Source organism: Triticum dicoccoides, chromosome 5B, assembly GCF_002162155.2.
Source record: "Triticum dicoccoides isolate Atlit2015 ecotype Zavitan chromosome 5B, WEW_v2.0, whole genome shotgun sequence".
In the NCBI taxonomy this organism is placed as follows: domain Eukaryota; kingdom Viridiplantae; phylum Streptophyta; class Magnoliopsida; order Poales; family Poaceae; genus Triticum; species Triticum dicoccoides.
Window position 1 is genome coordinate 678,112,620 of NC_041389.1, and position 13,812 is coordinate 678,126,431.

Genomic DNA, 13,812 nt, shown 5'->3' on the forward strand with positions numbered 1-13,812 from the left:
GGTGATGGATCTCGCCGAGGAGAGCTGCAAACGTCAAATTGGGACTTGGGTTAGATAAGTGGGTGCACTAGGAGGCTACTGACGCCGTTTGGGAGGCGGGGGTGCTCTCACCAGAGAGAATCTTGCTGGAGCCCGAGGCGGATCGAGGCGGCCGGAGTCGAGGAAGAAGGCCTCCTCGAGGTCCTCCTAGTGGCTGGGCGCAGTTCTGGCGAGGTGGTGGGGTAGTGCTGGGTCGAGAACAAACTCGAGGCCTCCTTTTATAGCCGGTCGAGGCGGTTGCCGAGAACGGGGTATCTCCGGCGAGCGATTACGGCGAGGCAGAGGCTGGACGGGAGGTTTAGGTGACTGGGCAGCTGCGGATTGGTCTACTGGTTCCATCCCGAGGCTAATCTTGGTTCATCTTGGGCGATACTCCAGGCTTTCGGCGGAACAGCCTCACGGGCACGTCGGCAGCAGAGAGCGCGCTCTGCGCCTCTCAGGCCACGGCGACGGTGCTGCGGCGCGTGCAGAGAAGGGGATGGCCACGCGGAGGCTCCTGGTGGAGTGGGCGGTGCTGGAATGCGCTGTTTGGCAGGGCTGGCCCCTGTTGGCTGCCACGGGCGGTTCTGCCACCGCGGAAGACGTCGGCGTTGGTGAGACACGTCGCCACCGACGCCCGCGCCCGTCCAAACGACCGTGCGGCATGATGGATAAGAAGGAGGAGCAGGGAGCAAGAGGCCAGAGCGAGCATTGGCGAGATTGACACCGCGGCTCTGAAGAAAACGACACTGACGACAGAACTTGAACACTGAACTCTGAACTTTGACAGAAACAGTGCACGCCTGCTGTTCGACAAAATGTTTTGGGCATGTGGAAAAAATTTCTTGAGCTGATCCTTGGTGAGGTGACCTCTTGATGCATCTAGAGGCTGCCTAATTTATGTCAGATTTTTAGGAGAAGAAAAAGAATGAATTTCACCAAAATTGGCAAATCTGGTTCAAACTTGCAGCAAGCATATTTTGAATAATTTGAACTGTGGACCAGTGGATCTTGATGGATCTTGGTTGAGGGTACTAAGGACTAGCTAGGGTAATTTGCTTGGGCTCAGAAGCTTAAAGGATCTGGTACTTCCTTTGTAAATACCAAGAGTCCAAATTAAATGACAGAAAAAGATTTGAGGATAAAATAAATAGAATAAAAGTCTAAAGAAGATTCAAACTTGCTGGAATTGGATGCTTGGCTAGAACCACAGTAGAGAGGTGGGTTTGGAAGAAATTTTTCAACATGGGTCATGGCAAGAGAAATTTTCTTGAGTGGGAAGGAATAACCCATAATTTAAAGGAACTTTTTTAATAAAGGAAAATATTAAAACAAGCCAAGATAATTTGTGTTGACCCAACACATGTTGAAGAACCCTCAAGACCAAAAATCAATATTGAGAAGAGCTCCTAAAAAAATATTCGTAATAAAAGGTTTTGAGAAGGAGAGCCCTTCTTTTAGCAAAAATTCAAATAACCCCCTTTAAATCAAATAAAGAATTTAATAAAAACCAAATCAAAATTTTTGGAGTGTTACATCTAATACCCCCCATGGGTCCCGGTTCTTGAAGAACCGGGACTAATGGGCTGGCCAGACCCGAACGATAGCCCTGTTTTCTACTATTGTATATATTCGATGTATTTAGTCGTTTGGGGTATATCATTATAATATGAAATGTGAGAACATCCCTTGATGATAGTGAAATCGAGTAGTAGGAGCTTCACACCATGCCAGGATTTCATGACAGATAATCTTGGAGAAAGGGTAGTGGAGATGGAGGTGCTGCATGGTTTCCATCCACTACAAGAAATATGTCAACTTGTGACCACCACTATTGGTCACTGAAAGGTCACAAATTTCCATTTGCGACCTTTTTGTGACCAAAAACAGAAGGTCAAAAGCTGGCCGTCATAAACTGACTATAGCGACCTTTCTTCTGGAATGGTCGAAGACGTTTACGACCAAAATACGTCTATTGTTTCGTTTTGGTCACTAGCAACCTCCCCAGGCCACGTAGGCATCCAGCGTGGCAAGCTGATGTGGCACAAGATTCAGCCCGGTCCAATTCGATTTTCTACATGGGCCTAGCCCAACAATTCGGCCTTTTTATATATTTTTTCTTGATTAATTTTGGTCAACTACATGGGCCAGGCCCAACATTTAAGCCATTTTATTTTTGGGCCGTAGCCTTTTTAGTCCATTGATTTTTATAGTTTCAGCCATTATACATTGGGGTACCACTAGTAAGCCAGCCCCACATGTCATGCTTATCTCAAAATATGTCCCACATGTCAGAAATTTCGAAATTTGTCAAACAACCATTATAACTTGGACCCTCTTGTCATGTTTCCATTTCACGGGTATTCAAATCACATACATAATCATTGTTTTGAACATACTAGAGAGCAAATGAAATTCGCCCAAAACAAGACTACATTAGTCTATTACAATTCAGTATACTACAACCCAGATATGCGTACAATTACAACACATAATATGCTCCTCTTTGTTGATATGATTCACAGCTTCGGCCTTGGATTCACACTTCACCTGTGCAAAGAATAAGAATGAAAATATAAGAATAAGAATGCGTTCATGGAGTGATCCAATAACTTATAAGCAAGAATTGACATCAAATGCCATGTAGATAAATAGTATGACTAACACTAACCAGTACGTGTTCATGGAGTGACAAATGTTCTCACTAGCTAGGATTTTTTCTGTATATAGTATACTGACATGTGCAACTCTAACTAAATTGATCATAGAAATGAAAAGAACTGTAAGCATGTTTTTTTGGGTATATAGTATACTAACATGTTCATTCAGAATCCAGGCAACAGCAGATACACACCAGCAGATACACATTTAGAATCTAGTCAAATTTTAAGCAACAGGAGAACAGATCTAACAGACCAGACCATAATCAGCATGCATCAGGATTTATGGTTCTAGCAAAAAAGTGGCTGACTAACAAACTAGATATGCTTCTGCAGACTAACAAAATGGCAGCAAACATACTAATCAGATTGATTCGTTCAATTAGGGCTTGTTATAGATTATGCCCATCTAATTTATTCCCATCTAATTTATACAAAATGGCAGCAAACATACTAATCAGATTTATATTAACAAACTAGATATATTCCCATCTAATTTATTCCAATGGATTAGGCCATGTTAGTACTGAACCTACAGCATTCTAATTACCTGCAACTAATCAGTAGCACACATGACATCAAAGGGATGCAAACTAGATAATTTAGTAGTCATCTACCGCACAGAACAGTAGGCATTCTAACTTGCAGCAGAAAATCAGTAGCTAGATGACCACCAACAACATAAATCAGCTCAAACACTCGGTCCTCGATGTGGCGTACAGCAAGTAATAAGCCATGGAACCGAGGCCAAACTATAGCATCACAGAAAACAGAGGGGAACAAAGGGGTGGAGGGGCTCACCATGGGGGTGCTGCTGCTGCTCATCCATGGTCGGTCGTCCTACATCCATCCGGCGACAACTACTCATTCATGGCAAGAAACCACATCACATCTCAGTCAAAGGAATGGAGGGTAAGGGAAGAAGAAGAAACTGAAGGTAAGAAGACCTGGATGGCGTCGGAGTAGTGGTGGAGGGGCGTCCTCCATGGGCGCCGCCTCTGCGTCCACCACCGGGAACATCTCGTTCAGGTCCTTGGCCCGCAGCGCCTGCACGCACCAGATTAGATCACAACGCGGCGTCAAAGCTAGAGATCGATGCAACTTCAATTCAAAACTGGATATCAAAGAACAATTTACAGAAGAACTTGCCATTTAGTTCTGCATGATCATCACGGTCTACAATAACAATACAGCATGGCCTTCTGCTTCTGTAGCTAATCAGCGCCAAGAGTAGATCTTCGAGGTAATTGCAGTGCCTTGCAATGCCCCTAAATGCAGCAAAGAAGGGCTTGTTAAAGTATTTTTACATTCATTCAGGACAGCAGCTTTTCTTTTTCTTGCAAAAGGACAGCAGTTAACAAGTATAATTACTCCCAAGAAAAGGTTTGAAAACCCCAACATGTCTAGGAAACAACTGTTCAGTAAAGTGCAGCGGCTGGATAAATCTGTCATACACATCATTTAAGCGAAAAGTGTTCCAACTAGTATGGAACCACATATTTGTTATCTGTGTATCTACACACCTTTTGGTGTCCTTGCATTTTTTCTTCGTTCGACTAAACAGGACGGGCTGAATGTTCAGAAAAGATGCAAGTGTATGTGAGCTCTTATTTTGTTTACACTCCATAAACAGAAAGAGGTTACTGGCAACTACTCCATGGCTAATTAACCCTTCCCTACAGCACTTATACATGCATGCCCATAACTATGTACTGTCAGATCAGATGTTGCCTAGCTAGCTTGCTTTAAGGATCCTTTCAACCTTGCTATGGAAGATACCATACTTGTAGCAGCAGCATCATGTATATGCATGGCTGGCTTGACTGCCGCGGGAAGTTGATCAAGGACGGTGGTTCGATTGACAGACAGCTAGTGGTCCTCCTCGGCCACCCACCTACATCCATTCCAATCCAGCGTCATTGTAATATTTATAGGAAAAATTCAAATGATATGAAATGAGCTACCATGACCGTGGTCTCCGAGCTACAATTATCCTATGATATGAAATACTTCTGTTATAGGAAAAAGATATAATCTTGATGGACTATATAGTGAATCTAGGGATTAATCCTTTTCATTAATTGATCATTTGAATTTTGTTAATATTTATGGACTACACATGGACAAAAAACTTGAAATGATTTATTTGTTTGCAGACTAAGGAGATGACCATGATATACAGACTTGCATTCTATAACATGACATATCTTCAAGGTCCAGAGTACTAAGAAACATAACCTATCTAGTGCACATGTACCCAGAAATAACCATATTTTGTAAAACAAATAGGGAGCCCTCTAGTGGATATGACGATGTATCTATCATAACACTGGGAAGGGACAGAAGAAAAATGAGGGGATTTGGGTTGTGCGAATCGGATCAACCTTGAAGGCCGCCGGTGAGCTTGACCTGGACGCCCTTGTCGACGAGCTTGCCAGGTCGAGCGCCGTCTCCTTGCGCCCTGCCTGAGTAAAAAAACAAACAAACAACACATCATCAACGGGATGCTCGTACCAACACGAATCGAATCATCGAACCAACCCGCAGCACCAGCTTACCATCTCAGGGACGCGGACCGAGGGGTAGCCTGGGCGGACCAAGGAGGAAGACGTCGGCGCTGGGCGTTGAAGATCTGGCGGCACGGTAGAGTAGTCGGGGGGCTCCTCTTCTCGCTTGTCTATGAATCTCGCCCGATCTGCTCCACGGGCAGGCATCTTCGTTGGAGCAGCGAGGCGAACGGAGTAGTTGGCGTGTTCGTTAATGGTGAGGCAGGCGGCCGCCGATGGCGAAGATGGCTGGAGCAGCGAGGCGACGTGGGTGGGGCGGCGGTGGTGGATGGGCGGCAAAGGTGGGGGATGGGAGGGTGCAGACCGGCGGCGAGGGGACAGGGAGATGGCGGCGGATCTGGATCGGGGAGCAGCGGTGGATCTGGATCGGGGAGCAGCGGTGGGAGGCGGCTGCAAGCGCTAGGGTTGAGAGGGGTTTGCTGCAAGAGAGAGCGAGAGAGAGAAGCTAGATCGGGAAGGGGGCGGTGGCGAGGAGATGGGGACGAGGGAGGAAGGGGGCGATGGGGGGAGGGGTCGATCTGAGCTAGGGTTTGGGCTGCGGGTGGTGGGTATCTCTTTTTCTTTTCTTTTTTTTCTTTTCTGTAGATAGATGGATGGATGGATGTGGGATGGAGAGATGGATGGATGGATGGATGGACGCCATGTCATCGATCCGTGGACAGAGTTATGATTGGTTCAGAAAATCAGTGATGTAGAATAGTTTTTAAGTACTAAAAATAAAGAGATTTTATGAAGTAGCTATCAAAAATATTTTGCAAAAGGGCACCACACAAATTTTCACTAGAGTTAGACCACATTTTATGGATTAGGACCAATTTGTAGGCATTTTTCATATTTCTAGCTATTTTTAATCATTTTTTGAGTGCTCAAAATGGTTTTTTTTGTGAAGGAACTACCAAATAATTGTTGCAAAATTGGACCAAATCATTTTTCTAAAATATTAGGCCATATTTAATGCACAATTGACCAAATGGTTGGGTGTCAAAAGCTTTTATCCACCTCTCGTGAAAAAGACAAATTTCGTCGATTCAGTAGGAAGCGGGTCAAATTTGAACTGCAGCTACCTCGTAGTTTCCTCTTTATTTTTAAAAAAATCATTTCTAGGTACATAAGTATCTATTTAATCAGAGAAACACCAAAAAATTCCAAGATTCAACCACTAGCTAGGAACGGTCATTCCCGCCGTTTTGACCGCGTTTTGAAACGGGCATAAAAAATTCAAAAAAAATCAAAAAATTGGGAAACCTTCGCATTGTTTCATTATATGTGGCCAAGTTCCCAGGAAAAATAACAAACTTGTAATACGGCAATTATTTTAAAAAAGTGTTCTCAGAAATGAGCTATCATCTCTCAAGATTCATGGCTTTCAAGGCAAATGATCAAACTTATGGCCACATTCGTGGCATAGTTTGTTCAAATGATCTCATATTGTGCACAAGGGTGCATATTGGAATGGCAAACAATGTTGCCTAAGGAAGTTTTCATTTTCTTTGGACGAAAAAACCATTTTTCATTTTTCGAGTGCCCGAAAGGAGGTTTTTTTGTGAAGGAACTACCAAATAATTGTTGCAAAATTGGACCAAATCATTTTTCTAAAATACTAGGACATATTTAATGCACAATTGACCAAATGGTTGGGTGTAAAAAGTTTTGATCCACTTCTCGTGAAAAAGACAAATTTCCGCCGATTTAGCTGGAAGCGGGTCAAATTTGAATTGCAGTTGCCTCATAGTTTGCTATTTATTTTTTCAAAAAATCATTTCTAGGTACACAAGTATCTATTTAATCATAGAAACACCGAAAAAAAATCCAAGATTCAACAACTAGTTAGGAACGGTCATTCCCGCCGTTTTGACCGCATTTTGAAATGGGCATAAAAATTCAAAAAAAATCAAAAAATTGGGAAACCTTCGCATTGTGTCATTATATGTGGCCAAGTTCCCAGGAAAAATAACAAACTTGTAATACGGCAATTATTTTAAAAAAGTGTTCTCAGAAATGAGCTATCATCTCTGAAGATTCATGGCTTTCAAGCCAAATGATCAATCTTATGGCCACATTCATGGCATAGTTTATTCAAATGATCTCATATTGTGAACAAGAGTGCATATTGGAATGGCAAACAATGTTGCCTAAGGAAGTTTTCATTTTCTTTGGACGAAAAAACCATTTTTCATTTTCTGAGTGCCCGAAAGGAGGTTTTTTTTGTGAAGGAACTACCAAATAATTGTTGCAAAATTGGACCAAATCAATTTTCTAAAATATTAGGACGTATTTAATGCACAATTGACAAAATGGTTGGGTGTCAAAAATTTTGATCCACCTCTGGTGAAAAAGACAAATTCCCGTCGATTCAGTTGGAAGCGGGTCAAATTTGAACTGCAGTTGCCTCATAGTTTGCTATTTATTATTTCCAAAAATCATTTCTAGTTACATAAGTACCTATTTAATCAGAAATACATGGTTTGATGGAGAGACATCAAGGTTTCGATGGTGGCCGAGGGCCCCAACTCTAGAGCGCGTAAGCTCGCATGCCCGCCGCGTGGTCACCGCGCGACCGTGGCGTTGCCATGTGTTCTGGGCGGCCTAGGCATGTCTAGTGGTTTGGGAACTCCCCGGGTAGGTGCTAGGAAGAAAATCACAACATAAGATTCTCACGAGGAGACCGATCGATGCTTAAACATGAATAAGCAGCCAAGTGTTTGATTAGCGGTACGGGAAATGTACATGGCTAATGGCCGTGAGTTTTGGCTGAGGATGATCAGTTACTAAGAAGACCGTCTTCACAAATTTTCAGCTCAAAAGGAGGAGCCTAGGTGGTACTTGCTTTGCAAACCACCAAACTGGACATAAATACGAATGTTGAAGCTCGGCTCAAAATAATAAATGGATTGAGCTGGCATTTGGTGGAGGATGGTTATTTGGGCATAGGAAAGCACTGTAGAAAATGGATACTATTTGGACATGCCAAAGTGGTACTTCCTTCACAAACTGTTGTTCTGAACAGAATAGGAAAATGAATATTTTTGAATTACTTTTGAACTAGGAAAGGAAGGTTTTTACATATTTTACGAAGATATGACCCAAAGAATTTATGAGATTTGTTTGGGAATTTTGGGAATGACAGAAATATAGGTTGCTTCACAACCTAGGGCAAAAACTGCCACATGGACATGACACATAGGCAAAACTGATGAGATGGCGCCTAGTCATCGCAACCCACCATAATTTACAAGGCTATGACCATCTATATTGGTCGTTAACAACTAGAAATAAGGCAGCGGACTAGCGCTGTTTGCTTTATGACCATTTCGTGTAAGGAAATTATGACCTTTCTGACCAAAATGGTCACAATGGTTTAGGATTTGGAGCCCCCCGGACAGCTTTTGACCAATTGGTCTAAAATGGTCATAAATTTATGACCATTTCTTCTAGGGTCACTGACAAAAGGTCATAAGTTGACATATTTCTTGTAGTGATCACCTGGTTGCCAGTGGCGGATCTAGAACTTGACCAACGTGGGGCAACATTACAAAGAGTAGCATTTTTTTTGTAAAACCACACTACAAATAGTTAATGAAGTACTGAATATACATATGAAAGCACTAGTAAAAAAAAGTTCTGCAAATTGTTTGTAGGGGCCATGGCCCCCACAACCCGACCCCTAGATCTGCCACTGTAGTGGTCGCAGAGAGCGCATTTGTCATCGTGCGGTAGGCCATGCCTCGCCGGTCAAAGGAGAAGTTGGCCAAGGCTCAGCAATCTCCATTGATGCCTCGTTTCCAGATCACGAAAACCCATCCCTCCCTTGCACTTTGGGGCTGAAAGCGATTTCTAGTCTAGCCAGTGCATGGATCGTCTATCGACGGAGCTGCTCCACCAGTACTTGGCCATCGGCGATGATATACTTTTGTAGTTCTTCTTGTCCAGCTTGAAATAGCTCATTGTAAACGTCGGTATAGATTGAGCCACCGACTTTACCAACACCTCCTTTGTTGCGCAGGAGACCAGCCGTTCGGTCCCACCATTCATCTTGGACCTGACTCTTTGACCAATATAGTTGAAAGTGCCTGAAGTGATGCGCCCTGCTGCAGTAGGCAAGCCCAGGTACCTCTCGTTGAATGCCTCGACCGAGATACCTAGAGTCCCTTTCAAAACCTCTCTGGCAGGTTCTGGTGTGTTCGGGCTGAAAAGGATGGAGCTCTTTTCCTTGTTAACGCACTGTCCCGAGCACTCGCCATAAACCTGCAGAATGTTGTTGAGTCTGATGGCACTCTCCACCCTTGATTGCATGAAGATAAGGCTATCATCCGCGAAAAGCAGGTGATTGATCCATGGAGAACGAACACTGACACGGATCCCTCTATCCACATAGGCGCCTCCATACCTGTTAAGTAGGGTTGTGAAGCCTTCTGCACACAGCAGGAATAGATAAGGTGAGGCGGGGCAGCCCTGCCGCAGGCCCCTGGAGGGGGTAAAGTATGGCAGAAGCTCTCCGTTCACACGAACCGAAAACCGGACTGATGTGACACACTTCATTATCAGCCGTATAAAGGAAGCACTGAATCCCAACTTAGACATAATCCCTTCTAGATAGTGCCATTCTACACGGTCATAGGCCTTCATCATGTCACGTTTTACTGACAATAGAAAACCCGCATAAATGTACATGTCGTTATAATGTACTGTACTATACTCAACTCAATGGTTTATGTATTTCTCCCACCTTCGTGTGTACGCTTCTGCTTTCTTGAGAACAACACATGATGAACCGTTCCCACCGGTTTGTCGCGTCATTTCACAATCCAACACAATATATTTTCTCATGTTGTAAGAAAATATCTTTCGCTGCCAAACCAAAATATCTTTCGCTGCCAAACCAACATGGGTTAACGTTCATACACTCTGATGAAATTAGCATTGGTTACCCGCAGAAAAAGAGAAGAAGTTAGCATCAGTTGAATCTTCTTGTGCAAGAGAAAATAATGCCCATCTTGTATATTAAAAGAATGTACTATTTGGATGATCAAGAATTCTCGTGCAGTGTGTATGAACACCCAAATATATATTGCACTTCTGGGAAAACATGGTTGGCGACTCATCACGGATCCGGAGTCTCTGTGCTCTAGGGTTCTCAAAGGCCGCTATTTCCCAACTGTTGATTTCATGCATGCTACTGTGCCGAACAACTCCTCAGCGACCTGGCGAGGCATCATAGCAGGGAGGAAGGCACTTGAAGCTGGAATAATAAAGAGGATTTGCGATGGCACCTCTGTTAATGTTTGGACTGACCGCTGGTCGCCAGGGAAACTCTCCTTGCGCCCGTCAGTTTAGATCGGTGATGCTACCATCCACACCGTTTCCGACCTAATCGACCATGAAAATTGGAGTTGGAGGATGGAGTTAGTGAGAACAAACTTCATACCACCAGATGCAGATGCAATACTGAACATACCACTCAGACATGGTGGAGGTGATGATTTTTGGGCGTGGTCTTATGAGAGATCCGGGACATATTTTGTCAAATCCGCGTATCGTGCTCTAATGACTCGTAACGAACATCAAGTTCTAGAGGAAGGGGCGATCACTGAATCTTCAGAGACTGACAAACAGATGTGGACACGGCTATGGAAGCTCAAAGTTCTGCCCAAAGTTAGGGTTTTTTGGTGGTGCGTTCTACGAGGTATTCTACCAGTGGAATCCACACCGAAACACCGACACATTCGACTGAGGCTCGATGCAAAGTATGCAAAGGCGCTGATGAGGACATGTTTCACGCACTCATCAAGTGCTCTCATGCCCGCAGTTTCTGGTTAGAAGCTCGACCGTGGCTGGATATCAAGTTACCAGAACTCCACCCCCTCACGTGGTGCAGGGACATTCTGTGTGACTCTCGATTTGGGGAAGAGGATCAGGCTAAGATAATCACTGTTATGTGGGCCATATGGACATCCCGCAACAACATAACACATGACAAGGCTAGTCTGGATCTGGTCCAATCGCTAAAACGTATCAGAGAAACCATCATATTATTAGAGCTACCGATGGAATGCACCAGGACTCTACCTGGCTTTGGGTGGAGATCACCGGACTCAGACTACATCAAGATCAATACGGATGGTAGCGTCTCTCTTGCTGAAAACAGAAGCGGGGCGGGAGGTGTTGCACGAACCTCGTCCGACTTCATTGCTGCCTGGAGCAAGCCACATGAGAACATCACGGATCCACTAATCGCAGAAGCTCAGGCCCTGCGAGACGGTGTCATCTTCGGCAAGCTCCGAGGTTTTTCGCGGGTTATCTTCGAGATCGACTGCTTGGAGCTGGTTCAGCTCTGGAACTCACGACAATACTCGCGCTCTCTCATAGCGCCTATCCTGCTCGAAATTGGAGGGCTAGCCTCTTCATTTGCTTACTTTGATATTGTTCATGTAACGAGACAGTCTAATATGTCAGCTCACCTGTGTGCGAAACATGCAACCACTCTAGGTGTGTCTGACTGTTGGATGAACTCACCCCCTGGTTTCCTCGTGACCAGCCTCATGGCCGACCGCGTTGGAGCTCAGATTGAATGAATAAAGCTCAATGATTCCCGCAAAAAAAAGAATATTGTCTATTTTATATCATACTAGTAAGATGCCCGCGCATTGCACGGAACAACAAGATGCATTTTTTATAAAACACCTGCTGTGATTGACCCATGCAGGAGTAATCCGATGTGTAAAAACTAATGATATCTCGAGAAAGAGGAGAGATAAGGTGAGGAGGAGTGTGGCGTGGTGGTGATTGGTGGTCGGACTGAGCGGAGGCATGGGGATGGACGATGCCGGCAGCGGCCACCATGCCAAATTGTTCCAGAGGCTTCCTTTTTTAATTGCTCAACAATGAGGTTGTGGGAGATAAGGATGAACGAGGGAATGCCTTATCTACAAATGTGGAGAGAGGTGCGGGTATCTTTTTGCAAAATTGACATAGTTTGCTTTCTATCCATCAGATATAGATCGGTCTATATTGCAAGATGGCAGGCACACCATCATCACCAACTTGTTTTTTTATAAGAGTAGAGATTCATAGAGACGTTACAACGACCCCGGTCAATCAGTGGTTGTTGGGTTAAAATGTCTCCTCAATACTTGCTAGGTAAGTGTCGTTTATTATTTTGTACACAGTAGGCGAGCCAAATATGTACTCCTATGGTCCTACCTCGTATTCGTGTATGGACTAGTTGTTCTTCTGGACCTAATAAAATAGTGAAAACTTCGATAGGAAGCCATGGTATGAAGTTCATCTATCTCCTCTTCTCCCATATTTTAATCAATTGAAGTAAATACGCCCGTGGTGCTTCAACTTGCCACATATATTCAGTTTGATGCCTGAACTTGAAAAATAAAAACATGTTTGATGGAATGGTGAGCGCATATATTTTCCAAGCGTCAGGTCGCATATTCGATACTGACCAGTACATTTTTATGTTAATTTTCTTACTAATTACTGACAGGCAGGCCCACTAGTCATAGAGTCATATATAGTATACTCAAGTAATTCTGTTCCGTACCTACAAGTAGGCCCCACGCCATGTTAGTGCCACGTCGACGCACTTTACGTCTACGAGTGTGATTAGCACCGTATTTGCATGTTCGTGTCAAGTTATAGAACCAGTTCAACGTATTTTTCAAGTTCAGGCACTAAAGTGAACATCGGTGACAAGTTCAAGCACCATCGGTGTATTTACCTCTAATCAATTTTGCCTCTTTTTTGTCGATTTTCTGTACCTAATCGAGGACTATTTCAAATTATTGGGCAGGCTTTTCTTCTTGATTGATTGGGACACTGTATAGCAATACTCGATCACCCAAGTGGCACACAACGGGATCTGTTAATCAATGTCCAGCTCTCCTACTTCTGTTTTACTGAACCCATAATTACCATCTTGTCACGCAAGTCTCTACGTTGACATGACTTACTGAACTTTGATTTTCTCACAAGGACGACCTCAATTTCATCGCGTTGCCAACTTTTCTTTGTGCCAACTTGTACTCTAGATACAACTCAGCGTATGACCTGAAACTACCAACCATACCCCGCAAAAAATAAAAATAAATACCTATCGTGTCTTCACATGACATGATGTATGCGTCATGCTAGTTCCTGCTGCCTTCTCACCGGTTGCATGGACACACGATACGCATATCTTTTTTTTTTTGAAACATCACCGGGAGGCAGAAAAACTGCCCACCTGAATTTTCATATAACCAGATCAAACAAGAGTTTTACAGGGGAGAGGGGTCGAGAGGGAGGCCCCTCACGCCAGTTACAACTGCACCGAAAAAGCAGCGGAGCAAGGCTGAAAGATTGAAGTGGGAGCAGCGTGGGGAGGGGAAAAGGAAACCGAGGCCCTACAGCAAGGCAGCGAAACACTGCACCCACGACTCAAGGATCGTTTTACAGATGGAGCGGGAGCATCTCCATCTCCACAGGGAGACGTCAGCTGCGACGGCACGGGCCACATCCGGAGGAGAGAGGTCCAGCCCCCGGAAAACCATGGCGTTCCTGCTCTTCCAAATGTTCCA